Raw genomic sequence first — 27,074 nt, 5'->3', positions numbered from 1 at the left:
ATTTTGAAACTAGAAGTGAATTAAATCCATTGTACTTTTCTGTGACACTGATGAAGGAATTGTGTGCTGTTTTCCTGACAAACACATAATTAATGTACTTACATTTAAACTGATTATTTCATTCAGTACCAGGGACATTAGGGTTAGAATGATACAAAAGCACAAATCACACTTGATGTTTGCCAAATACAAAGCTTTGTGTGATCTAATCAAGATTTCATCAACTGTTTTATTAAACTCAGTCACGCAAGCCTAGCTGAAGCCAGATGATCTCTTATTATCAACTAGCAGTAAATTACATGTATTTTTGAACTGAATTTCAATGAAACTCTTCTTAAGATGGCTGGAAGGTACAAGAGGGTTAACCTACACAAATACAAATTGCTACTATGCTTTACCCTATCAATTAAAAAGTGAACATAGAAAATCAGATTTATAAAAATTGCTGATCACAAAAAAAATAAAGTGAAGATTATGATCCTATCAAAATGTAGCATTATAATTAATGAAAAAAATGAGAATAGCTCATTTTTGTTGCAGCAGGATGACTGAGAATATGATGTAAGTACTTCTCATTTGTATTTTTGGAAGGATTCTTTTAATAGCAAGTCAAATGGGAAGACAAAATTCCTGACTTGAGTGATAAACTACATACTAGTAAAGAGCACAAAAATGTGTGTCCTCCATATTCAATATTTATGTGTAATTTGAACACAGGAAATACCTAAATATACCTATATATTTAAAAGCATAAGTTCACTTCATTCAGAGGATGAGAAAGAGAATGGTGGTTTTGCAATAATGATGATATTATATATGATGATATATATATATAATGATGTTTTTTTCCATAATGGTAGCTACTAGCAAAAATCGAAGGAAGAAACTGTATTTGACTGTGCTTTACAGGACTACTTCCACACCTGAGGTATGCTGAGTAGTACAATATCTCTGTTTAACTGAAGATAAAATGAAAGTATCTCATCAAGAGAGAAAGAGCATTTTTAAGCACTGTGTACACTCTACAGTTAGAAATCATGGCATTCATTTAGTAGGAAGTACAATCATAAGAATACATCTTTAAAAATTTAACTCTAAAATTACTCGGGCATACACATAATAGGGCTAGAACAATCTGCCATATGTGTGAGGAAAGGTCTGGTTCTCAAATTCACAATTTGCATTTGTTTGTCTAAGTAGATAGCCTGGTTTTCAACACTCATTTCACACAGTTAATCTTTGCAATAGTAATATTATTTTCCTGGTTATGCACAGCTAAACATCCAGGACACAAGACTTCCAGAGAAAATAAACCATTCACAGTTATTCTCAAAATCAATTTATTATCTTCAGCTTGGCATTACCATAAGGGGCACACAAGGCAAGGTAGCACGGTCTAAGAGCATAAGGCGTACCTTATGTGCTCTGAATGTTCTAATTCAGTTACAGACATTTCCAGCCATCTCTGGCATCAGTGTGCACCTGTGCCAGTGAGGAACATTACTGAATCTTGATCAAGAGTAGGAGGGAAGAAGAAGTGAGACTGGAAATTGGAAATTTAAACTGGGCTTATTCATTATTAATGAATTTCTGATAGGCCACATAGACTTTTCTATAATTCAAATATACATATAATGATATAACAATTGAAAATATAAGTCATTTTCACTCTTGTTGCAATATTGTTGCTTTATATTCCTTTATGTTATACAAAAATTATAGCAGGTTGGATGTGCAATAGCAAGCAAATAATGACTTACTGGACTGTGAAGTTTCATTCAGTACTGATTAAAACAAACAAAGCAGTTGATACTAAATGCTCTAAACTTTCAAAATTTAAAGAGACTGATTAGCAGAAACAGTTGTGTAATTTACTCTTGGATTAAAAATCATATAAAAATGAATTAAAAATCATATTAAAACCAAACTGGAATTTTCTAGTATCAGAATATATGCAAGTTATATGCCAGTATAACCTTCCAAGGTAAGAAGAGAGTACGTGAAATTTGTGACAGGAAACAAGATATTTTATGTTTTAGAAATGCTCAACACCTTGAGACATTAGCTGAGAATCTCCTCAAAAAAATTGCCTTTGTCCAATAAACTGGTTTGAAAACTTATTTCCTTATTTGCTTAAATATTAGTCACAGTTAGAAAAAATAGTTTCAACATCTCATCTCTTTTTTTCCTTCAGATATTAAATGTAGAAGTCAACAAATTCAATCAGTAAGTATACTTTTGTTTTCCATTCTTCCCTTGTAGCAGGAATATTTCTAGGTATTATGATAAAGATAGAAATACTGATAGCAAGTGCATAGTGACTAAATGAACACTTCAATGACCAATCAACTCAGATGATAAAGGTACCCCGTGGGGAAATAAGATGACCAGATATAGAAACTCAATGACGTTGACCCTACCCTTCTACTCTGTACTGATGAGACCTCACCTGGAGTACTCTCTCCTAATATGGAGTCCTCAGGACAGGAGAGACATGGACCTGTTGGAGAGTGTTCAGAGGAAGGGTATAAAAGTCATCCAAGGGATGGAATACCTCCCCTATGAGAGTTGGGGCAGTTCAACCTGGAGAAGAGAAGGCTCCAGGGGGACCAGGTAGTGGCCTTCCAGTATCTATGGGGAAGCTATAAGAAAGAAGGGGATGGACTCTTTAGCAGATAGGAAAAGGAGAAACGGTTTCAGACTAAAAGAGGAATATAAAAGTGTTTTTGTTTGTTTGTTTGTTTTGTTTTGTTTTGTTTACAGTAAGAGTCATGAGACACTGGAACAGGTTGCCCAGAAAAGTTGTGGATATCCAACCTTCAAAGACATTCAGGATCAGGCTGGGACTCTGAGCAACATGATCTATTTGTAGGTGTCCCTGTTCATTGCAGAGGATTTGGACTAGATGATGTTTAAATGTGCCCTGCCTCAAATGATTCTACAATTCTTTAAAATTACCTAATCTAATAAACCCTTTCAGTTCAACTTAACTCAAACTTAATGATAATATTTAGTTTGAAAACAAGAAGTTGGAATAGTGGTTGCTCTTTTGAGAAATTAAACATCACTTAGCTTATTCCAACTGCACGTAAAAATATTTTAAATACTCAGCACTTGTATTTGATATTTTATATCTTTCTTTCTTATTAGCGTTAGCAGAAAATCAGATTCAGGACAGAACTTAACAAGAAATTTTTTCCATTTTCATTTCCTAAAACTAAGATCCTGTAAAGAAACTTGTTTTTAAATTTGCCATATCTGAAGAGGAACTTCATTTATGTAAAGTGTGGCACCCATCAGAAGTGATTTTGCATACATGCAAATGCTGTATGTGCTTCAATAAATTATTAAGATCACTTCAGTTATTTTGATTCTTTTTCAATGTTCATTTTCAATACATCATAATACCTTTTGTAACCTATATAATCTTTCCATCACATGATCGTGAGTCTGTTTTAATCATTCCCATTCTTGAGGTCGCAGAAAATGTCACAAAATAATGTGCAGCTTTTTAGTTGCTGTTGACTGAAAAACGAAATCTGCTCTGGAGGTGTTAGTTCTAAATATAAATCTATGAGGTGATAACTGATTTATTTGATTTCATTTGCTGAAATCATATCTAGGGAAACAGCAAATTAAGTCATGATGAGGCAAAATACCCTGAGGGGTCAGAGAGATGGATGGTTATTAGACAAGTAAGGAAGAAATGATGCTTCTCTCTTTCTGTCCGTACAGGGCATTTTAGACAGGCACTGCAGCAATTGCCTCATGCCAGTGACTGAAGTAATCACTAGCACCCTGACGTGACCTCTGTTTAAACAGCAAGATCAGATTCATAGGTGAATCCTTTCATTGACTAGCGGCACTTCAAAATGCAGCCCTAAATTCAGATCTTTTTGTCTCGAACTGTTCTTGTAAACCAAAGAATAACTTTTGGCTTCTAAACCTAACAAAATGTTTTAAGTATGATGAAACTATTTAGTTTTCTATGTGGAGGCTTGATCCAGATACTGTTGATACCAGCAGGAGTTTAGCAATTAAATTTTAGTGGGAAGATTAGATTCATTAAACAGTGGACATTAATAAAAATAGGCCTTTATTACTGTGGTTTAAAATTGGGCAAGCAATCTGTTTTGGTGATAAATCCTGAGAAAAATTACTTGGGTGAGCTCCCCATGATCTCAATTCTTATGCTTCCTAAAGTATAAAGAGAGGTTTTTTCTTTGTTCAGTCACAACAGAATATTGCAGTAATAATTTTGCTGTTTTGAAATAAATAACTAGATAAAGAGATACCCTACTCCCACATTAAATTCAATACAAATTTGTTCTAATGTGGAGAACGTAGCAAAGAAAGTGAAAATGCAATATCTTATTAGCAGAAAATATCTTAGAGAGAAGACATCTTTTTTTAGACAAGAATATATTTCTTTCTAAGGGATGAAAAAGTTCTGGCAGACAAGATCATCTCTTTTGTAAAAAGCATGCTTTGGATTATCTTAGTTGTAGGCAGGATATTGATCCCAGCATATCACAAAATCACAGAATCACAGAGTCACAGGGATTGCAAGGGACCTCTGGAGATCACTGAGTCCAACCATCTGCTAAAGCAGGCTACCTACAATAGGTAGCACAGAAAGCATCCAAGCTCATTTTGAATCTCCAGAGGAGGAAACTCCAAAACATCAATGGGCAGCTGGTTCCAGTGCTCTGTCACTCTGTCACATATGATGTTTTCTACTTTGGAGAGACAAGTTTCTAACTTCGTTTCCAAATATGATCCAAATAAGAAGGTCATAAATTGAATTCCTAGATTTGATGATACTCCTTGGCATGCACAGGTTGTCTAGCCTTCCAGAAGAGCAGAGTAGTTGTAGCTTTGGTTCACCTAGAGGAACTGTATTGACACAATCAGCATACATGAGTAAATCTGATTGAGACATTCTTAGAAAAAGGCTCAGTTCATACTGAGAAATATTATCTCCACCAGAGTGTTTTAAATCTCCAAAATAAGAGGTGAAGTATATTATTTATGGTGGGCATTTTTTAATGCATTGTAGTTGCATTTAATGCTATGGAGCATTAAAATATTTCATTGTTTTTTTTTTTTTTGTAATTTCAATTTTACGAAAATTTTTCTTACAACATAAACTTTACGCATCACACTTCCTTCTTTTAAAGTAGAATAGAAAGACACATGGTGGACATTTTTTTCTTCCCTCCTGATAGCTAAAGAAGAAGGTCTCCTTATTCTATGGCTGTTCGATCTTTCATGCATCTTAAGCTTAACAGCTGCTAAATAGGTTTTCAAAGCCAAGAGATGTTACTTTTCTAAATTATATTCTCATTAATTTTGAAGAACTTGGCTCAAGCTAGTAAATTTGTTTTGAATACATTAGCTGATGATCTGACCTATATCTGGTGAGCCTCACACAAATATGTAACTAACACCAGTCAAAAAAACAAAACAAACCAAAACAAAAAAGCCCCAACTGTATAGGCTTGACTCTTCTATGTATTTTTAAAGCAGGATGAGTAAGACTGAGATTAATGGAGTGAGTGCTGCTGTAAAACTGGTGGCAGATTACTGAAACATGATCATTTTCATTCCTTTGAACCCTTTTTTTCTATTAAATCAGGTACTATGAGAAAGAGATATAGAATTTGATAATGTCATGCCAATAGACTGGAGATCTGCGTAAGTCACTGAAGATTTAATGTCATCTGCATTAAAGTATCTCAGCAGTAGGAAATTACTGCTGCTGATCCTAGAGAATTAGGAAATTCTCTATTGGAGAAAGAAGAAATTTGGAAAAAAAAAGTAATATGTGAATTATTATGAGTGAAATTGTGTGTGAAACAATTAAAACTCAAATAAAATAGAGTTAAAAGGATTGCAGGGTTTAAATATTGTATTTTTAAAAAGGGCATTGTTTCCAGAATACCAGTCTTAGCAAGTAAAATTAAGAAATATATTCAGAAAAGACCTGCACTCAGAAATATTCAGTACAGATGACTTGTCCTTGACAATGTGCCCTACTGCCATAAAGATTGGCAATGAGATCACAATATATGATATGTACCAGTTCTTTGCCTGCTTGATGCTCAAGAAGACAAATTGCAAAGTTGTATTTCAAATTCATATGCCAAAAAAAAAAAAAAAGGAAAAAGAGGAAAAAAATAGACAACGGGCAAACAATATGACCTCATATCTATGGAGAATGAATGAAGCAACATTCTGAGGCAAATGCTGAGCGCAACTCTAGGAGCTGATAAAGGCCAGGGGTTATAACGTACCTGTCCAAAGATTCATTTGCCATTGCCAATCATGAGGAACGCCAGAGCTGTAATTAGGACCCAACTACCAAATCACTTAGCCTGTGTTGCACATCTTTTTACTTGTGAGATGAAAGTGTGTGAATACAAATGCATAAAATTAACTTGGATAAAGGTATTACAAATTGATATCAACATTTCCATCCATTCTATGATTCTATGACTTCCCAGCAAAGTTCCGTGTATGCACTGTAGGAATCATACAAGACCTACACTAAACATTTTAAAAATCAACATAAACTCTCTCAAAAGTAGTCTGCTAGCATTATTCGTACTTATAACCTCATCACAGACAAGATGATCTTGGAGATGTGTTGTTTCACCTGCAGGGAAAAATAAGTTCAAAAAATATCTCTTAAAGATACTCTTTTAAATCTTATTCATCTATTTACATAATGAACTACTGAAATTTTTTGTGTCTCAACGTATAAAAACAACGACTCAAAAATATAGAGGGGTTTTCAGTCTGTTGGCTACAGAGTTAAACTTGTATCATTTTTATAGTAGACTTGTTTCCGTGGTTACAGTTTATTACAGTGCGGCCTTTTATGAATCTTGCAAAATCACTTGCGATGAAAATAACCTTGGTACTCAATTTATATGCATTCCAGTCTATCAAGCTATAATATATCTATACTGTATAAAACAGTTAATTGGAGGGCACGAGATCTTCACTTACACAAAAAAGTCAAACCGCTTTTGGATTATTAGAGTGCAGTCTGTTCAAAGTAAAAGAATATGTGAGAGGTGCATACCCAGCACAAACTATACCTATCTCTAATGTACATTGCTACTAGTTTATCAAGATTCTGACAAAAAGCCTTGCCTTCATCTGGTGAGGTAAATACTGATTCCTCTGTTTTGACAGCTTTGCAATCAGCTTCTTGATTGTTGAAGAGAGTAAAATCTTCTGTACTCTTTTATAAATATTGATTCCTATCAGAATTCCTAAATATCTGTATTCTGTATTCCTACAGATTCTTCTATGAAGTCTTTTTTTTTTTTTTTTTTTTTTTTCCCTAGCCTTAGGCAACCTCTCTTATAGTTCAAAGGAGGGTCTTCTCAAAATTTTAATCATAATTTGTAACGAATTTCATTAACTTTTTATCCCAATATTTTTTGACAACTCTTTCTCAATATTCTTTACAAATTTAGTTGGTGATGATCCTTTTCTTTAGCAGAATGGTGTTTTCCTTGTTAAGTGAGTCAATGGAAGACTTGTCAAGTTATGAATGCAAAGTAGTCTTGCAGACGTACTTTAGGAATATCATACACTTCCCTCCCAGTGTTAACTCTAAAGGAAATTATTTTATTTGAATGTAATCAGAAAAAACAAATTCAAATACTTGGACTTAGATCCTGCAGAATCCTGTTCCGTACAAATCTGAATAGCCTGTCTAGCTTAGTGATAGAAACATGGTGTATCTTTTAGTTGGTACTGACAAGCTGTATAGTTGTCTTCTCTTCTATCTTGCTCATTATCAACAGAATTACCAGCTTAATTCTCACTCAAAAGTCTTCTTGATATTTTAAGCATAAAAAATTTTTGATTGTAAAATCCTGGATCTCAATCTGTAAAATCTGGAAAGTTTGAAAAATGATTAATGATCAAGGAAAATGATTTAATCAGATATTTCTAAAGATAAAGAATCAGGAATCAGAGAAGAAAGGAAGCCATATATCTCACTCAGTTCCTTGTACAGTGAGGATTCTTAAAAGCTACACGTTTAGATTATTATTCGTTGTATTGGCTCAAGTAAGGAGAACAGGTGGCACAAGGGCCCATGTGTTGTAAAGTTGGTTTCCAAATGATCTTTTGAGTATATGTAATTAATTAACTTATAAATCTCAAGTACTCAGCTACATTAGCCAAATCCCTTTACCTGAATTTTTTAAAGTCTGTCTTCCCTGTTGGCACTGGAAATATATTAGTGATGCATGTATTCTACTGCATCTGCAACTCTGTGAACTATCAGTAAGGTAAGACAATCTAGTACTTTACAGAAAAGTCTTTTCCTATTACTATTACAGTGAAATGACATTGCATGAAATCAAATCAGAAAGAACTATAGTTCTTGAAGTCTATAATGTTGTGATGTCTATGATTCTATCTCCTACAAAAAAAGTTGAAATATATTTTCATGGCTAGACAGTCAGTTGTGTTGCTTTCATTAGAGAGGATAAAACTTCCATAATCACTAATAATAGAAATTATGACTCAGGTTCTATTATACCCAACAGAATTTTAGAACAGTACTTTCAAAACACTTATTTGTCGATGTAATCTGAACTTTAATATTTAATTAATGATTTCTCTAGGGTTGTATGTTCGATTGCAGTTGGACTTGATGATCTTTAAGGTCTCTTCCAACCTGAGTGATTCTGTGATTCTGTGATTCTCATCATGAAATATCTTCTATGTCTTGTATTGCCAGTCTAGATTGATGTTAATTAAAAAGTATTCCTTTACTGATAAAATGAGGCTTAAAATCTTAAACAAACAAACAAAAAACTCCCAAAACAGCAATCACAAACAAAACCAAAACTGATTTATCTATGTGGGTTGTACTATCTTGACTTATCCACACAAAAAGAAATTATGGGCTTGCCAATTGAAGGAGCCTTGAAGAATCTGAAGAGACAAAGCTTTCTCATTTGTATCTATGCCAACTTACAAATTACTGAAAACCTCAGATCTGTTTATTGTTGTTGTTGTTGATTTTTTATTTTTACTTGTTTATTTATTTTAATTTTGTTGAGAAAATAGAATAATTTCTGCAAGGATATAGAGAAGAATAAATGTTTTTGACATTAAAAGCACAAGTCATTCATTATAATTGAATAAGAGTCATTATGAGATTTGTTATAAGGTTAACAAGATTCTTTACAGGTGAATTATACTAGAAATGCAAAAGAAAGGGATGATTTTAAAGTTACTGTATTATAGTAGAGAAAGACTGGAATGAGGTCTGCTTTTACTTAGCAAATTTCTTAATATGTTTAAGAGAAGATTAATTACAACCTATTTACCATGTTCTGTATGGACTGTGTTGCTGTGCTGTATCATAGGATAAGGAAATATATTCGAGTTGAAACTTGTTTGTCTAACAAGAAAGAGGATGTAAACATAATACTTGTCTCTAAAATATTGTACCTTTTAGCTCTCCCATGAGGAATAGTTTGGGGATTAACTTCGTACAAGTGTTTTGCAAAGTGCTGTCATTCCTGCAGGCTTTTGGGTTGACAGGATTTCTCTTCTGTAAGAAGAGTGAATTTGGGGTGGGTAACTGTACTGGTCCAACTATCTTGATCATCAAAAGATGTCATAAGAATATGGAAGAAGAGAAATTAATTTCTCATTGATTAATTATGTTTTGGAATAAACTATTAATATTGATATTGTTGTAAACAGTTTATTTTAAAAATATCTAGGAAAAAAATGAAAGAGTGAGAAAGAGAAAGAATGAGTTAGAATGAAGTTTAAATTATTTGTAAAAATATCAGATGAGAGTATAATGTGCTGAAGATTTAGGAGTTGTTTATTCAAATTGGAAACATCAATGTCTCAATAGAATTGAGAGCTGGTGAATGAACATAAACTCAAAAAACCAATACTGTAAATAGGTAATCTGAATGTTTATCCTAATATTACTGGGATAATTTAGTCATGGAAATTAAATTTTATACTGTTACAGATCTGGGAATTTTCATATTATTTTTCTCTGATGATACTGGCTTTGCTGAGCCTGACAATTTTTCAGTGTTATTCAAAACACTGTTGCTTTTATTTCAAACTGACAGAAGAAGGGAAAAGTGAACGGGTATCTAAGGTACTTGCATATCTGTTAAGGAGACACTGCTATCTGCCTTCATCAGGGCCTTGTATAGACAAAAAGACTCAAGGAATGGATGAATCATAGTGTCTGAAATGGCATCAGGGGCAAGCATTGGCATCTGAAATAGTCATGATCACTGCTTCAATTTGTCTCATATCTGGAAGAAGCCTGCCTGAACTTTTAGATTCTCTGAACATTAACTTTCTCTGTTCAAATCTCAGCCTTTCTGCCTACAAAACCCATTCCAAATTTGGTATAGGAAAGTTATTTCTAAGTTAGCAGCACTCATTTTTACCTAAGTTGTGATGCAATTTTGAATATAGTGGGGAGCTCCAGAAGTAGGGTGAAAAAAAAACTGATATCAGTGTCTTTTATTTGCACTCTTCAAATTTTTAAAAGGGGAAGACAAAAGTGTTCTATAGTGGATCCTATTATTTTTTAGTTTTATGTTTTTGTTGTTGTTGTTTTGTTTCTTGTTTTTTGTTTTTTTTTTTCTGGTGGGATTTTTCAGACATGAAAAAAGAATAATGCTGATCATGTTTAAAATGGTAGAAAACAATCTTTTTCAATAAGTTTAATCAATCAGATAAGTTAGCATTTGCACTAAGTGGAATAGATGCCTTAGTGTTAGAAACAAAGATCTCTTTTTACTGTATTATAGCTTGTTATGAATTTGTAAATTATGAATATGAGTATTGTTTAACTGATTTAAATTTTTAATGCCAGACAACAGTCATTACTAAGTAATCTACTGTATTTGAGTTCATTTAAGTTAAAAAGTAGAAATTTCCTGGAACCTGTTTTTTCCCAGATCCTTATTTTAAAGCAGTGGAATTCTGTTTTATCTGATACTGTATTTTAAACTTTTTTTTTTTTTTTTTAACTAGTACATCTGTAATAATGTAAAATTCTCTTACTGCACTCACCCCGATTCTTACTGCAATAGCAGAAATCTACTTATTCAGAGCTGTCCTTAAGAACTGTCACTTTCTTGATCTCTGTTGTAGAGAAATAAGGTACATCTCCTGGATGACTAGAGAGACTCTCAAGAAACAGTGCAAGCAATAGCAGTTTAAAACTTCTTTTGTTCTTCCCAAATTGGAGAAACCATTAATCTGAGCTCTGAATAACTATGGACTGTGACCTGATGGTTTTGCCAAGTAATCTATATATATGTATATATATATTTTTTCAAAATCATTCCTAAATACATCACAAAAGATTTGTAAATGGCCTTTCTTCTATAGACGTTACTTGAAGAGGAAAAGTGATGAAACAGCTACAGTTTCCTCTATATGAGGAATTGCTTCCAAATATGATTAATATGGCTTCTTTTCTATGATAGTATATAACAATTTTTATATTCTTATAAACCCATCTACTTCATTCAGATCATGTTCTGGTTTAGGGAGCCAGTACCACAACAGGTTTCTTTTAAGAACAGATCCACCAGTCAGTGTGGGCTAAGCTCCTCCTGTAACAGACTGAATAAAATTAATCTTAGCACATTTCTTAGATCTTGTCCCTGCTGTAATTCAGAGATAGGAGAAACAGGGTTTCCATGTTATCATTCCCTGCTGTGATTAATGTTTTGAGCAGAGTGTGAGAGAAAGTGAGAAGAAGAAGCTACTTTAACCTCACTGCCCTAAACCATTATCCAATGGGGTTAACTGAAAGAAATTGTAAGACTGTTTTGGCACAGAAAGAAATGAAAATAACTCTTTCTCCAGTATAATGGGATCAAATCTATATAGGAGAAGACATTCAGGAAGAAATTAGTACAGCTATTCAGGAAGACATGCATCTGGGTCAAAGTGAACTGCAATGTAAATTGTTCTCACCTGTTCCTTTCTCTGCACTGTCTGTTCATTATAAAAAAAAAATGTTGCTTTAAAATATATGTACATAAAAATGAGAAATTTATTTAAAATACTGAAGATTTTAAAGAAGAAAAGCATTTAAGACAAACATTTTAAATAGATTCTATTTTATTCAATAGTTACCATCCATGGGTTTTATATCTTGTCTTCACATGACATCTGAATTTCCTCCAGAGTCTATGAAGATAGGTAACAACCATTGGATGGATTTTGTCCAATGGACAACGTATTTCCATCCTTGAGAGAGGTCTAACGGCTAGCTGCTAATAAAGTTTCTCGTTCCCAAGCTCTATGAGATCATTATTGACTTTTGCCTGAGACTACTATTTATTGACTTCTAATGACATTGTTACTTGTTTTGATCTTAAACTAGTGCACTGGTACTAGGGAAAGCAAAAAGCAGGAATTTGCACCAGTGGTAAAATGGAATATGAAGTCAAATAGTCATAGGTAAATTATGGTCAAGCAGTCACAATTAGACACACATGTGGGATTATAGCCTTACTCTATTCGGATCAACTGGCTGTTTCCATAGACTAGAAAAGCATTGCCTTAGTAACTAGTTTAGACTACACAGTTTTTATCTCACTAAATTTAATTATTTATTCCAGCTATCTCTGCTGTTATCTTTATTCTTTTGGATTAACTTAACTACAAAAAGTATGATTTGATATGGTTTACATATTATCTTCAATTCAGTATTAAGTGCTATTGCTGGAACCATTTTCTAATAACCCAATTCTGCATTATTTTAGGGGTCTGGGGACACTAACAGGCTCTACTAGCCATAGCCAGTCTTTTATGGCGACCTTGCCAACACTTCATGTCCTTGTTTCCTGGGCCATCAATTCCTGCCTCAACAATTCCCCAGCAGGGCCAATCTCCAGCTCCCTACAGCCTTGTGCTGCCCAGCCCTGTTCACAAACTGTCATCTAAGCTTCATCTCTTACTTTCTTTGTACCTGCAGTATACTCTCACTGGGACTTACTTTGATCCCCGCCTTTAGGCTGATGTTTAAGCCTGAACTTGACTGCTCTCCATGTAGGTGCCTGATGCCTTGGGGGAACTGCTTCAGCTGCTCCCAGGCATACCCTGCCCCTTTGGAGGAGGCAGTAATGTGATCCCTGACTGCAGTGGCCCATGGCCTGCCATCTACACTATCACTCATGGCTCCTTGTTCTTTGAAGAGATGCCATTCCTCACTGTTCACTGACAAAATCCTTGGATCCAGTTTTGCACAATTTTTCAAAAGATGATTTACTGTAATATCTTAAAAACAAATCATAGGAGATAATTAGAATCACCTGGAAATCTTAAATATGTAAACTTATTCTAAATGCAAATGTATTATCAAAATATATACATCGATTCTAAGATAAATTGTTTTTAAAAAGCAACAAGGCTAAGAAGAAATTATTATCAAGATCATAGGATTAGCTTGTAGTTTAAACCTGTGTGATCTGTAGCTATATATCGTAGTGACTTGATTTTTAACATTATTATTGAATTTAAAATATTTTCCATTTCATGTAAAACTAGAAGGAGGATTGTGTCTGGATTATGGTCATAATTGCCCTTGCTTTATACAGGGAATCAATGGGTTTCAGAACACATGTGAAAAAGAAAATCTATAACCAGTATTTCAGGATGAAATCCTAACAAGCCTGCAGGGATCTAATGTACCAAAAGGCTTCACCTGTTTTAGAACTGAATTTTCTCAAGTCAGTCTTAAACAAACATACTGGCAGTTCCATATTATTTTTCTAAATAAATATACACAAATCAGTCTGATATAACTTTCCCTAACAAATCTGTATTTCAAAACTGGAGGTTATTAAATCTCTTTTTTCAACTCAACTACATATATACATGCATACATACATACATATATATATATCTTGATGTGAAACAGTACCGGTGATTAAGTAGCTAAAATTATGTAGCCAACACTTTCAATTTTTTCATAAATTTGTTTTGAAGACTGTGGTACAGAGAAATTCACTCACAAACTGTGACATTCACAGCTTACATGCTGTTGGAAAAGAGTATTATTCTGTTCTCTGGTAATTTCTTATCCAAGTCTACATTAGAAAGAAAGTGAATGTCATTATTCAGCTAATTCCATCAGTCTGAATTTTTTATACTAAGCAGTCACTATAAGTAACAATGCTTTCTGTTCAACAAATTGTTTTCTAAGTTGTAAATGCTATTAAGTTTGGTTAACAACATAAAACAGACCTAAATTATGAGCATTAGAATTACAGATGCTTTCATTTGTGCACATTCTCTGCAGATATCAAATACACTAAATGTAACAGTACTAAACTGAGCCAAACTGAAATGAAGAAATTTTTGAAAAATGATTTTACAAGTCGACATCAAAAAGGCATTTACCACAGTGTAGACAAAAGTGGGTGGTGATCTAAGAAACGGGAAGCTGGAAAATATTCATATTCTTTTATAGTGGGGGGAAATACTATCTTATCAACTAAAAGAGCTTTTGAACTTGGGACATTCAAAATAACATGTAATTATCAAATGTATGTTTATCCTGACGGCTGAGCAAGAATCATCTTCATTAGCTTAGATGGAAAAGGAAAGTGTGTAGCAGTTGAAAGCAATATCAAGGTGACATGGGAGGACTACAGAGATGCTGTTCATCACTGTAGGGAGAAAATTCATGAAGTCAAAGCTCAATTAGAATTTAAGCTGATCAATACAGTCGAGGACAACAAAAGGCTTTTAAAGTACATAATAGCAACAGGAGAACCAAAGATAACATTGATCCATTACTTTATGAGATTGGTCATCTCACAGACAGGGATATAGATAAAGCAGAAGGATCTAATACCTTCTTGGAATCTATCTTTTACACCACTTATGAGCTCTAGGAACCCGGAACCCTATATAGGAGGTCTGTGACTGCAGAAATAATAAACTCCCAGCCAACTCCGAAGTTGTTCAGGATTTAGTGCTCAAGCTGGATGAACATGAAGCTATGGGAACTGATGGCAAGTTGATTGTGCCAAGTGCCCTGGCAGCGAATGAGGCTAACCATTTATTAAGGGGTGTTTCTAGAAGCAAAAATTGTTCATTAAAATTATCATCAATGGATTGTTGATAACCTTCCTCAAATTTTAAATTAAAATTTCTTCATGCCTTCTTTCCAGAATTATTTCAACTTCATCCAGAGGAGAGTCTCAGATTACACACAAAAATGCAACTGTATTCTTTTCAGACAGTTATCTTTGCATTTTCTTTTTATTCTTTGGCAATTTTGATGTGATCTTTAGTTATTCCCTTCTTACTACATACTTTCCTATTTCTCACTCTTCTTTCACCTTCCTGTACTGGTGTGACTTTGTCTTCCTTATACTCATTTTCTAAATTTGTGAATATCAGTCTTATTTGTTTTCCCAGAGTAAGCTAAAGCTTATGGAACTATTTCTACCTTTCCCTACTGTTGTGTATTTTCATGTTTCAAGAAATATTAAGCAAATTTAAGATTTTTGTTCCTATTTCTTCTATTTTTCTTCCTTCTTTTGTAACATTTTTACAACAGTTCATAGAGGTCCCTACTGTTGATAGTCCTTCCAGTAAGTTCCTAAGTGGAGATAATAAAACATAACAACATTATTATTGAAAATTTTAATATTATTTGTTCAACAAATTTGAAAAATTTCTGTCAGCACCATATGTGCAGAGTGTATGTATTCAAGAGTTTTTGTAAAAGTAAAAAGAAGGTTTTGTTTTTCTGTAGTGTCCTAATAAAGAAATATATGTTATGAAAACAAGCTCCCTTTGATTTGTTATTCTACATTATCACTACATTACAATACTGTATTTTGTATTTCCCTTAAAATCACTCCGTCAATAAAGAAAAGAACAAACACACAAAAAATACTTATTACTCTATCCTGATTTGTCTTCTGCCAAACCTCTCAGTGCTTCAGAACGTGATTTTTTGGTTTTGTTTGTTTAGTGATTTTGTTTCTTTCTCATTTATGTTGTCTGTTTAGATGGATTTCTATCACTATTCTTGATGTAGCTAACCTATGATGTCTTCTATTCAGAAATCTTTCTTTAATTAACCTCAGTGAACAGTCTATGAAGTCATTCATCCTAATAGTGTTCTCTAATAGTTATACTTTTCCATTTTTTAATTGTTTTTATGTGCAGGCATTTTATCTCTTTGATGACATGAGGATTGCTACAGTACCTTCATAATTTTTGCTGCTCCTTACTTAGCTCCTTTCAACTATAGACCCTTAAGAATAGAATAGCAAGGTCTGCCTACAATATTTTATATTTATTTATTCATAAGAAGAGCTGCTTTTTAACATCTTTACAATGATACGAAACCTACCTTCAAACCGGTCCCAGAACTTATCAAAGATTTCTTGCTACGAATATGGTTTACAACATTATTCTAATTTAATGCCCATTATCATTTTTAACTTCTTTCATTGCTATTTTTTCATAGATTACTCTAATATAGAATGTATTTATTTTCTATTGTTTTTTCCCCGATGAACATGTCCATTTGCTTCTCCATGGCTATTTTCTTTCCATATTTTTTCTGCTTCCCATAGTTCTGAACCTCTGCACTCTTAGTATCTACAAATTTTAGTATCATCTCTAAATTTAATTGCCTTGTTAGTTTGACCCAGATTTAAATCTTTCTGTAGCATGTTTAATTAAGGGCAGGTGTAACAATGACCCTTGAGCATACCATTGCATTCTACTGTACAGTGTATTCTCTACAGTTTTGCTCTAAATTTTAATTTATATTGTTCTTCATTATGTTCTTCTTATGTTGGTTTTCATTTCACATTTTCTGTAGCTAAGTGTATCACCACTATTTTTGCATGATGGTACATAAAAACAACACGCATTTGCATATGGATCTCGTGGCAAGTTTTTTTAATCTGCTCTGTTAGGCAAGTGCTGTAAATGAGATCTCCTAAATATTTACATATGGATAAATTTCATGAAATGTGTTAGTTCCAGTAAGAAACAAATATTTGTCAAGCTTGTAAGATTGTATTATTACTCTATCCAGTTTAGGGAATTATGGGTTATTTTCAGATTTTCTGATAGCAAACTATTTTTTTGATAGCAAACTATTGAAAGATCTGTTAAAAAAACACATTCCCATGTCCTGTCTTCCCTTCTTTGTTACTGGAGAGTGAAAATGAATAAATGGAGGACATTTTGCAGATCCAGAACAAAAAAAGGGATGTCATGTTCTCTTTATCTTCTCAAGAGACAAAATGTAACTATCTATTATAACATTTCCAGATCTCCTGCCTGCATGATAAGGCTGGTGATTATATGTTATACCTTTAGTCTCTGTTTCCTCAAGCCCTACTATAAAATTAAAAGTTGGTCCATATGATTTTCCTATAAGTTTTAACATTATAAATGTTTTCCTAAGCAACAGAGTTAAACTTAATGGTTCTCAAAGATTAATCTTCTGTCTTTACAATTGTTGGTAGAATTACTTTTTCTCTGGTACTTTCCAGTTCTTCTGAACTTCTCAAGTTAGTTGTACTCCTAAGTAGTTGAGTAAGTTCATTAGCTAATACCCTGAATACAGTAGAAAGCATGTTCAAAGTCATCACTACTTCCTAATTGTCCAAAGATCTTTTACTCATTTTGTATACAACTATTACTTTCTCCTTTTTGAAAAATAAGTCTTAGTGGTAGTAGTTCACTTACTTTTACTTACTTTTAGTATTTCTTATTTGAGTAGTATTGAATATTATTTATCTTATTGGTTATTTATTTATGAGCTAAATCTCACTTATTTTTTCTTTGACCATGTACTAGATCTATAGACATCTTTCTTACTCCCTTGACTCTACTTTGATTGCACATATTCTGTTGCTTTTGTTGATTTCTTTTACAAAGACATCTTGTTAGTCCACTAGGGATTTACTTTACTGCTTATATTCTGACCACGTACCTTTAGTTTTCATAGTAATTTTACACTGTCTCACATCTCATATAGCTTGCTTCCAGTAATGTATGTCTTAACAAATATGTTTTGGCTTAAGCTTGTGAAGTAGTCTCCTGATCAACCTACTACTGTTGTAGATTCTGAACATCAAAAAGATATACCACTTATCACCTCATTTACTTCACTTTGCTCCGTAAGTGTATGATATTTTTATATAACTCTATGCAGAGAAAATATTTGTTTTACTGAAGAACCTTGTGGTCACAGGATACTGAAAGTCACTGTTTCTCAAAATTCCTAATGCTTCTCAAGCAGAATCAGAAATTGACCTTCATTGATGATGTGTGCTTTTTCCATTATGTTTTTAACCAACAGCTCTCTTGGTATTTCTTGTCCTTTGTGAGAGGTGTGGTTTTGGGTTGGGACCTTGAAGACTGATCCAGACTTTTTCTGTTTCGTCCAGTCCTGATGTAATTTTGCAGATGTTCAATTGAAGTGTATCTCTATACTATTTTTCTGAAATTCATGATGGAAGGATTTCACTAAGTATTTTTGTATTTTTCCGTCAATTGATCCACATTCACATATGCATTTAATTTAAAACAGTTTGTTGGAGGTGGCTATATTCCTGGCTTTCTACAAAGTAAAAGCAGGGATGCATTTTGTAGAAACTGACATTCTGTAAGTTTACCTACGTTCAATTTACCTAATGCCCTCTCATGTTCATTTATACTGTAAAATGTGGTACTTTTTTTTTCTGTTTATTATGTTTATTATTATTTTTCTTCTGAAAGAGAAGTAGCATTTGAACTAAATGTATAAATAGTATGGATAACTTTGTTGTTTGATTTAAGAACTGACTCCTGGGGCCTTTACTGAAATATGTATATTCTTAGAAATGCAGTCCTTATCAGTTCCTGGTGATCTGGAGAGAGAGATATTTTGGACCTGTGTAGTTAAAATCATATCAGATTATTTTTGCACTTCTAATTCCCATTGATTTTATTAATTCCTTCTATTAGTATTCTTACACATAACAAGCTCAGATTCAACTGATCTTTGCAAAGAAGGAAAAGAAAGAAAATAAAATGTTTTGACTTTCTCTTCACACTAATTTGCAACAACAAAAGTATCTTTAAGATATTCGTGTACTATTCCTGCGTTAGGGGGAAGATACTGATCCAGAAAGATTCAATTCAGTTTAACCGCTGACTATATTCTAACAATTTTTGGAGTACAAGATGTATTAAAAACAGCAAAGAACGCCTTTTCAGATTTGTCATGTTCTTCTGCCACTGGGGACTTCCAATATATTAGAAGCTACATTTTGTATCTTGCTAACGGATTTAAAAAGGAACAAAAAATGTCAGCAGGCAAAAAGACAAAAAAAAACCTGGGAGAACTGATGTGCACTAACAGATTCTTTGGGGATTAGTCATACCCATTCTTGGGTCTTCCTTTCCACAGGTAATTTTACAATGATATAACATAGAAAAGCAAGATATTCTGTAGTCACTATCTAGTCGAGCAAACAAGGGATAATTAAAGAAAATAGAATCTAAAATGTCTCAGACTTCAAGTTTAAATCTCCATCAGTATTAAGAAATCAAAATCTCCATCAAAATTAAGAAACTTTAAGAAGCATCTTTCTATTTATAGCTTTAAGTATTTTGAATTCTATGCATCCTGTAGCTAATACAAAAAAGTCCAAAATGTTTTTTTTTAAAGACAAGATAACTCTGAAAGTATTTTGTTATCAGAATTAGTTGTCTTCTGAATTATGCATCATTTTAATAGAAATTGATGTAATTAGTTTCTTTTCTACTTCAGTCATTTATTCCGTGAGAGTTGTTTCTCTGCAGAAAAACAACAGTAACAACAACAACAAAACAACAGAAGTTCACAACATCAAGATACTGATTTTTTTTCCAGTTAATATAGCCTCATAGCACATGTACTAATTATTGATCTTCTGTTCTATTTAGCGCTTACTCAACTATTTTACTTCTATAGCATAATATTTAAAGTGGTCTCGGGAAAACATAAGTATCACTTATGTGACCTTATGCTTCTTTTCTCAGTTCTGCCTAAAGATGCTCTTTGCATGTGTAAAATTTCAGTTAATAGAACAAAATACAAGAAGATTTAAAAATTTTAAAAATTCTGAAAGATTCCTAAAGGTTCATCATGCCTGTTTTGATCAGAACTCAGGGTAATAAATCATAATTTTTTGTATAATTATTATACAAAATTATATCATGACACTTATAATCAACTGATGAGGGTTCCTATTCTTTGCTGTTTGCATTTCTAAGAATAAAGCTTTTGTACAGTTACGTTCATTTCCATGTAATGTCTAATTTCCATTAGACAGTCCCACAGTACACTGCTCTGGTTGTTTATGAATAACAGAGAAAAGAAGAGACTGTATCTATTAGGTGACTGTATTTCCCCTATATGTATATGAACAAAAAACCTTACATGTACATATACATTAATATTTTTTTAAATTATCATTAAACCATTAAAAAGACAGCAAATAATCCCATAAAAGTAGTTGAATATTCATTCTCATTTTTGTGAAAATAATGTGTGAAAATATTTTCCTTGTTATATCCTGCTAAATACACTATTATTAACCTGAGTTGCAAGACTTTCAAATTACTTACATTTGTGTGTTCCCTTTTTTCTCTACAACCTGCTATCTGTTATTCAATTACTGTTGAAAATTCCTTTCAGTCCTCTCCGTAATCTATTTCCAACAGATTTTCCCTATTATTTGCATTAGTTTAAGAGATTTAACTAATCTCTTAATCTGAATATTGTGAAAAAATAAATGAAAATGGAATTAAGCATCACTCAGGAAAAAAAGACAATGGCTCTGAGTCTCCTTCTTTGTTTCAAGATTCCAAATTCAACCAACTACCTGGCTTGTTTTTTTCTCAAAAAGAAACAGAAAATAGTTACAGTGCTCTTGTACATTTATGTACAAGATTATTTATATATTTATATCATATATAATTTATAGTGATTCTTGAAGACTCAAATATTCGAATAATTCAGGTTCGTGTCAGAATGATGCTTTCTTGTTGTACAAGATAAAGAAGTCTTCTGTGTTTTTTAAGCAATATCAGGAACTAAAAGAAAGTTTTGAGCAGGACTCTTTTCCTCTTATAGTTTATCACAAGCATTGCATCCATTTTCCACCATCACAACATCTAGAATTAAATCAGGTGTTTTTTTTCATGAGCTAAGACAGAGAAATTGAAAAAAAATTTTTTTAATTGTATGTAGGTTTTAAGTGCATGTCTTGATTTTAGAACAATCTTATCTACTAAGTTAAAATTACAGCGTAGCTGCAGTCCTATGTTTGCCTGTTTGCACCGTTTTGTTTCTTGTGTGTCATCCGGCCTTTAAACACAGATTCTTCGCAACATTTTATTATTCTTTCTTGTTTGCAAAAATTTTTCTGCCTGTTGTGAATTGACTTAAAAGTCAATAGGAAATCCTGTAAAAGCTCAAAGTCATGCTCATACTCATTTCAAATTTAATTCCTTCCATCATGAATCTTTTCACAAAGAAAATTTTTTTTCTCAATCTTAAATACAGTTATTAGTTATTATTTGTACGTTCTTACAATGTGAACCAAAAATTTGAAATTCATCTGCTATAAATAAATCATGCATTTTATATATTTCTAAGTGATTATTCATTGTTTGCAGTGGAGGAGTGGTAACGTGCATCAAAAATGTCTATCTGGGCCCTGTTTTGCTAGATTATGAGGAAAATGACAAAGCAAACACTTTAAATCATGTATAAATAGCCGAAATTCCTGACAATTTGAATGCTTGACTTTGTAGCCCTGAAAATGCTCGTTTAGTGTAGAACTTTGCACTCTAGAAGCAGGTTTTTTCTAAATGACAAGAAAATTTACAGTTCTGCTACATACCATTCCACTGACACACATTTGTTCATCATTATTGTCTGAAACATTTTAAACATCCTACAGCTAATGTCACTATCTTTTTCCTAACTCTCATTGGCTGTTTCTCACAAATGGCAATATTTGCTTAAATTATAAGCTGTTTGAAACAGAAAGTGTGTTTTACAGTATGTACCATGCTTAGTACTTTCAGTTTCGAGAATTTTTTTTTTTTTATTTTTCTGCGATAAGATTTTTTTTTAATCTTTCTTTCACAGAAACAACAGTGCTGAAATTCACGATTCTTTACATTTGTCTCAAATCTTCTGGTCCAATCCTGTTTCACTACTTGTTTCCTACTTTATCACTTGACAGCTAATCAACTCCATTCAATAAGATCCAACTCTGAAAGATATATAGACTGTCCAGAAAAGCTGAAAGAAATATTTCTCAATAAAAATGTCCTTTTCTTCTGAGTTTTTGTTCTATAATCTCCATGTTGCAAAATTTAAATATTAAATAATCATTTTGGATGATTTATTTAAGAAAATCATAGTGATTGTTTGGGAAAGAAGGTGACAATATTAGCAAGCTTCAATGTAAAACATAATTAGAATGTGAGTCAATCTTGTTGGTGTTAATGGTAATATAGAGCCATTCTATCACAAATTAAGCTAACTGGAACAACAGTGAAATATTTGCAGGACTCTGAAAAAGAAAAAAAGTCCTTAGGTGGTAAAGTTTATGGAGATTGTTGAAGTAATTGTACTGTTATGAAATGACAACTAAGGAACCGAATTATTTTTTATATTTTCACAGAAGTGAAATTTCATTAAATAGTTTGGGGAAAAAAACACACTTATTTTAAAAGATGAATAAGAATGCAATATGTATAATCTATATATAAAAAAAAAAAAGTTTGGGTTTTTTCGTTGTTAAATTATTCCCTTACTTGCAAAGACCCCTGTGGTTTAAATAACCCAGTCAGTGTGCACTAATAAAAATCCCATTAAATTAAATGGCCACTAGGCATATAGAATATCCTGTTGCAATTTCAAGAGATAGTTTGTTACCAGACACCCTGCTATGTACCTTTTATTTCATCAAAGAAATAGAAAATGTTGCAAAATGTGTTTATTTCTATGAAAAATATATTTCCAGTGTACTTGGAAAAATTGGTGGTTTTTTTCCCCCTCTTGTTCTTCCATTCTTTCCTTCTTTTTCTCTTTCATTTTTTCTCTCTCTCTTTTTTAATAGAATATAAGAGTTGGCTTATTCCATGTTGGGTACATCTATAGCATAACCTACAATAAATGCGTATAATCAGCAGAATTGGTCAGTAATTTTCATCCTCTGAACTATTACACATTTCTTTTGGAAGCTTGCAATTCACAAAGTAATTCCATATGCATTGTGTTAGAGTGAACTGTTTTAGAGCTCTTGTTTGCTAGCAAACATTATTTCTGAAATGGGGGACAGTTTTTCTTGCAAATGTTTTTCTTTATTTTACTTTTTCTCTTCAAGAAACAACAACCAATCAAACAACCAACAACAATAAAAACAACAACAAACTGTGAGTACATTGAATTCCTGTGAAAACAATTATTCACACTGAGATGAAAAATATCACACTGAGATGACTTTAATACCTGTGGCTCTCAGCAGACATGCCCCTCAATCCTGCCTGTCCAAGCAGTGTCTGTGATATATTTTTGGATTAGAAAGTAAGAAATAGGACAGATTATTAAACTAATTTCACCTTGTAAGATACTACTGGAAGTTTAATCTTCCAAAAGTTGCAAAATCTCCTGTCTTGTTTTCCCATATCTTCTCCATACTCACAGAAGTAACAAGGACAAAATTCACAATTCTTAACATTTATTTTAAATCTTCTGGTCCAATCCTGTTTCACTGCTTGTTTCCTACTTCACTACTTCACATTTGACTAATTCTGTTCAGTAATATCCAATTCTGAAAAATATATAAGCTCTCTAGAAGCATTAAACTTAATTACTATCTCTACCATTGAAAAAGCATATACACAATTAATATTTAGGAAAATGTTATATAGCATATGCACATTTCCTAAACAAAAAAAAATTAAATAGCCATTATTTTATATTAAGACATAGAGCCATCATTGTTATTTTAGTATTTGGTATTATAGTCTCTGTATTAGTGACACAGAATTCGGAGGACATGAAGTGCTGAAAATAATGAAAGAGTCAGGTGAATGTTAACTCCTCTCAGATGGATGTTTTTGTATTGTATAGAAGTATTCTTTAAGAATATTACACCTGGAATGTCTTCTGCAGATTTAAATCCAGAACTTACAAATATAAGATTTATAGAACTGCTCATTTCTGAAATCATAGGATCCTTAGAGTTGGAAGGGATTTCTGAATACCATCCAGTCCAACTCCCCTGCAATGAAAAGGGACATCCATAGGTAGATCAGTTTGCCCAGGGTCTCATTCATCCTTGCCTTGAAAGTCTCCAGGAATGGGGCATCTACCATATCACTAAGCAACCCATTCCACTGCCTCACCACCTTCACTGTAAAAGATTTTTTCCAAAAAATTTAACCTAAATTCTACCCTCCTTGAACTTGAAACCATCTCCCCTTGTTCAATCACCACAGATGCTGCTAATGAGTCTGTCCTCTTCTTTCATGTAGCTCCCCTTTAGAGACTGAAAGGCAGCTAGCAGGTCACCTTGCAGCCTTTTCTTTTCTGGGCTGAAGCCCCAGTTCTCTCAGCTTGTCCTCGTAAGGTAGACATTCCATTCCATGGGTCATTTTTGTGGCCTTTCTCTGGACATGCTCCAATGGGTGTATGTCTCTCCTATACTGAGGACTCCACATCTGGATACAGTACCTCAGGTGAGGCCTCACCAGCACTGAGTAGAGGGGCAGAATCACCTCCCTCTGTCTGCTGGCCACACTTCTAATGCAAATATTGTTGTACAAGAGCTGCTGTGAAAATAATGCCTCCTATTATGTTATGTTGGTCCAAGGCGACAGAAGTATATGTTGACCAGGGAACTGAGTATAGAGCAAAGTATTGCCTTCAGTGTATTGGAAACAATGGTGGCAAAATATTGCAAAGTTTGCATCAAGTGGATTTCAGGAATTATTACACAGGAACATAAAGAACACCATATGAATGTTTGTCATATTTACTGAACAAATAGGAGGCTGAAGGTGGAAGTTTCCAGGATCACATCATTACTAGTGAAGAAATGAGGTTTCACCACTACAAGCTGAAGTTACGAAGGAAGTCCATGGAGTGGTGACATGAATTCCAAATGGAAAATATTCAAGATGTAGCCCTCTGTGGGTGAAGTGATCTGCACTGTCTTCTGAGATAGGAAAGGGGTTATGTTTCTAGGTTTCCTGGAACTCAGACAAAACATCAATTCTGGCATCTATATTTTCACTTTTAAAAAAAAAAAAAAAAAAAAGCAAAAATAAGAAAATTCTACAGAATGTCCAGTGGAGATCCACAAAGATGAATAGAGGCCTGGATTATCTGCCCTCTCAGGAAAGGCTGAGAGACCTGAAGTGGATCATCCTGAAGAAGGCTGAGTGAGGATCTCATCACAATTTATAAATATCTAATGTGTGGGAGTCAGGATGGGGCCAAGATCTTTTCAGTGGTGTGCTACAATGCGACAAGGGGTAACGGGCAAAAATTCAAACATAGGAAATTCCATAAATACATGAGAACTTCTAGAACAGGCTGCCCAGAGAACCTGTGGGATCTCCTTTTCTGAAGATGTTTAAGACCCACCTGGAAGTTTTCCTGCACAACCTACATGCAGGGAATCTGCTTTAGCAGAAGTATTGAACCTGATGATCCCTAGAGGTCCCTTCCAAGTCTTATGATTCTGTGATTATGTTAAGTACCTATTATCAGTGTTGTTTTTCTTCAAATATACATGAAAGTAATGTCACCTTTTGATTTCCATGGAAATCACAAAAGATACAAAGAGCACAACAACACTATTTCTTAGAGCAAATTATCAGGTATAAAACACTGTTTTTTAACATAGGCACCACCTTTAGCTATGCATTTTTGCCAGTGATCGACAAGAACCTGCATGCTGCACCAGTGAATATCTGCACCTGTGGAAGTGACTCACTGTCTTTGTTGCCACTGTTGAAATGCACCACCCACTGTGCACTTCACTCACTGTGGTAATATCTACTGTTTGGTCTCCATAAACATGCAGCAAGCATTAGTGAATATCAGTGTATGCCATTTTTTCTGCATGGAGGAATTCAACTATACACCTTTTCTTCATATGTACTTCCATGTCAGACGTCATTTCGTCAGACTGTCCCTCTGCTGCTATTTGTAACACAACAATAAAATGTGATGGGATATTAATGGGAAGGTTCATTGTCTGCTGCCATATCACCAATATCATCATCTGTTTCTGATTTTGTATGGCAATGTAATGAAATAGAAGGCATTACTTTCAATTCAAACCCTGAGTTTTCCAGAGGTGAAAAGGAAGTTAATTCTGAATTCTTAATTCTTTTTCTTCTTCTACTAAGCACAGTACATTTGCTTTCCTTTACTCCTTTGGAAGAACGCTAAAGATTTATAGATTTCTTCAGAAAAGTATTCACATGTGAATTTCATAGGGCCCAGAAAATTTGTACTGTCCTATCTCCATATTTTTCAGTCTATTTTTATTTATGAGCTATTCCTATCATCTGGATAAACTGAAGTAGTTGGTCATCATTTACTGTTTTATTAAAAAGTAGAGAATCTGAATATTTCAGCTTTTAATGTCATCTATTATTTGCTGTGTTTCTCATGTAGTAATTATTCTTCCTTTAGTTTTCCTCTTATTTATAGTGTATTTATTGAACCATTCTTTCTTACAAATTCATACATAGTTTGTGTCTTTCGCCTTTTTGATTTTGTTTCTACATACTTGTGCATTTTGCAGGAAGGCTGCAAATTCAGGTCAATATTATTCTATCCTCAAACTTTTATTATTATTTTGTGTTGTAATTCAGGTAGTGACAACTGAAAATCTGTGATTTAAATGTAGTATTTATCCAGAGGATTATGCACATTTTATGCATTTTGCATAGAAATTTACTGAGATGATAAGGAGTAGTCA

This window comes from Lagopus leucura, unplaced genomic scaffold, assembly GCF_019238085.1.
Source record: "Lagopus leucura isolate 7727_CA_CO unplaced genomic scaffold, USGS_WTPT01 Super-Scaffold_100157, whole genome shotgun sequence".
NCBI classification, from domain to species: domain Eukaryota; kingdom Metazoa; phylum Chordata; class Aves; order Galliformes; family Phasianidae; genus Lagopus; species Lagopus leucura.
The sequence above is the reverse complement of the archived record's forward strand: the minus strand, read 5'-3'. Positions refer to the sequence as shown.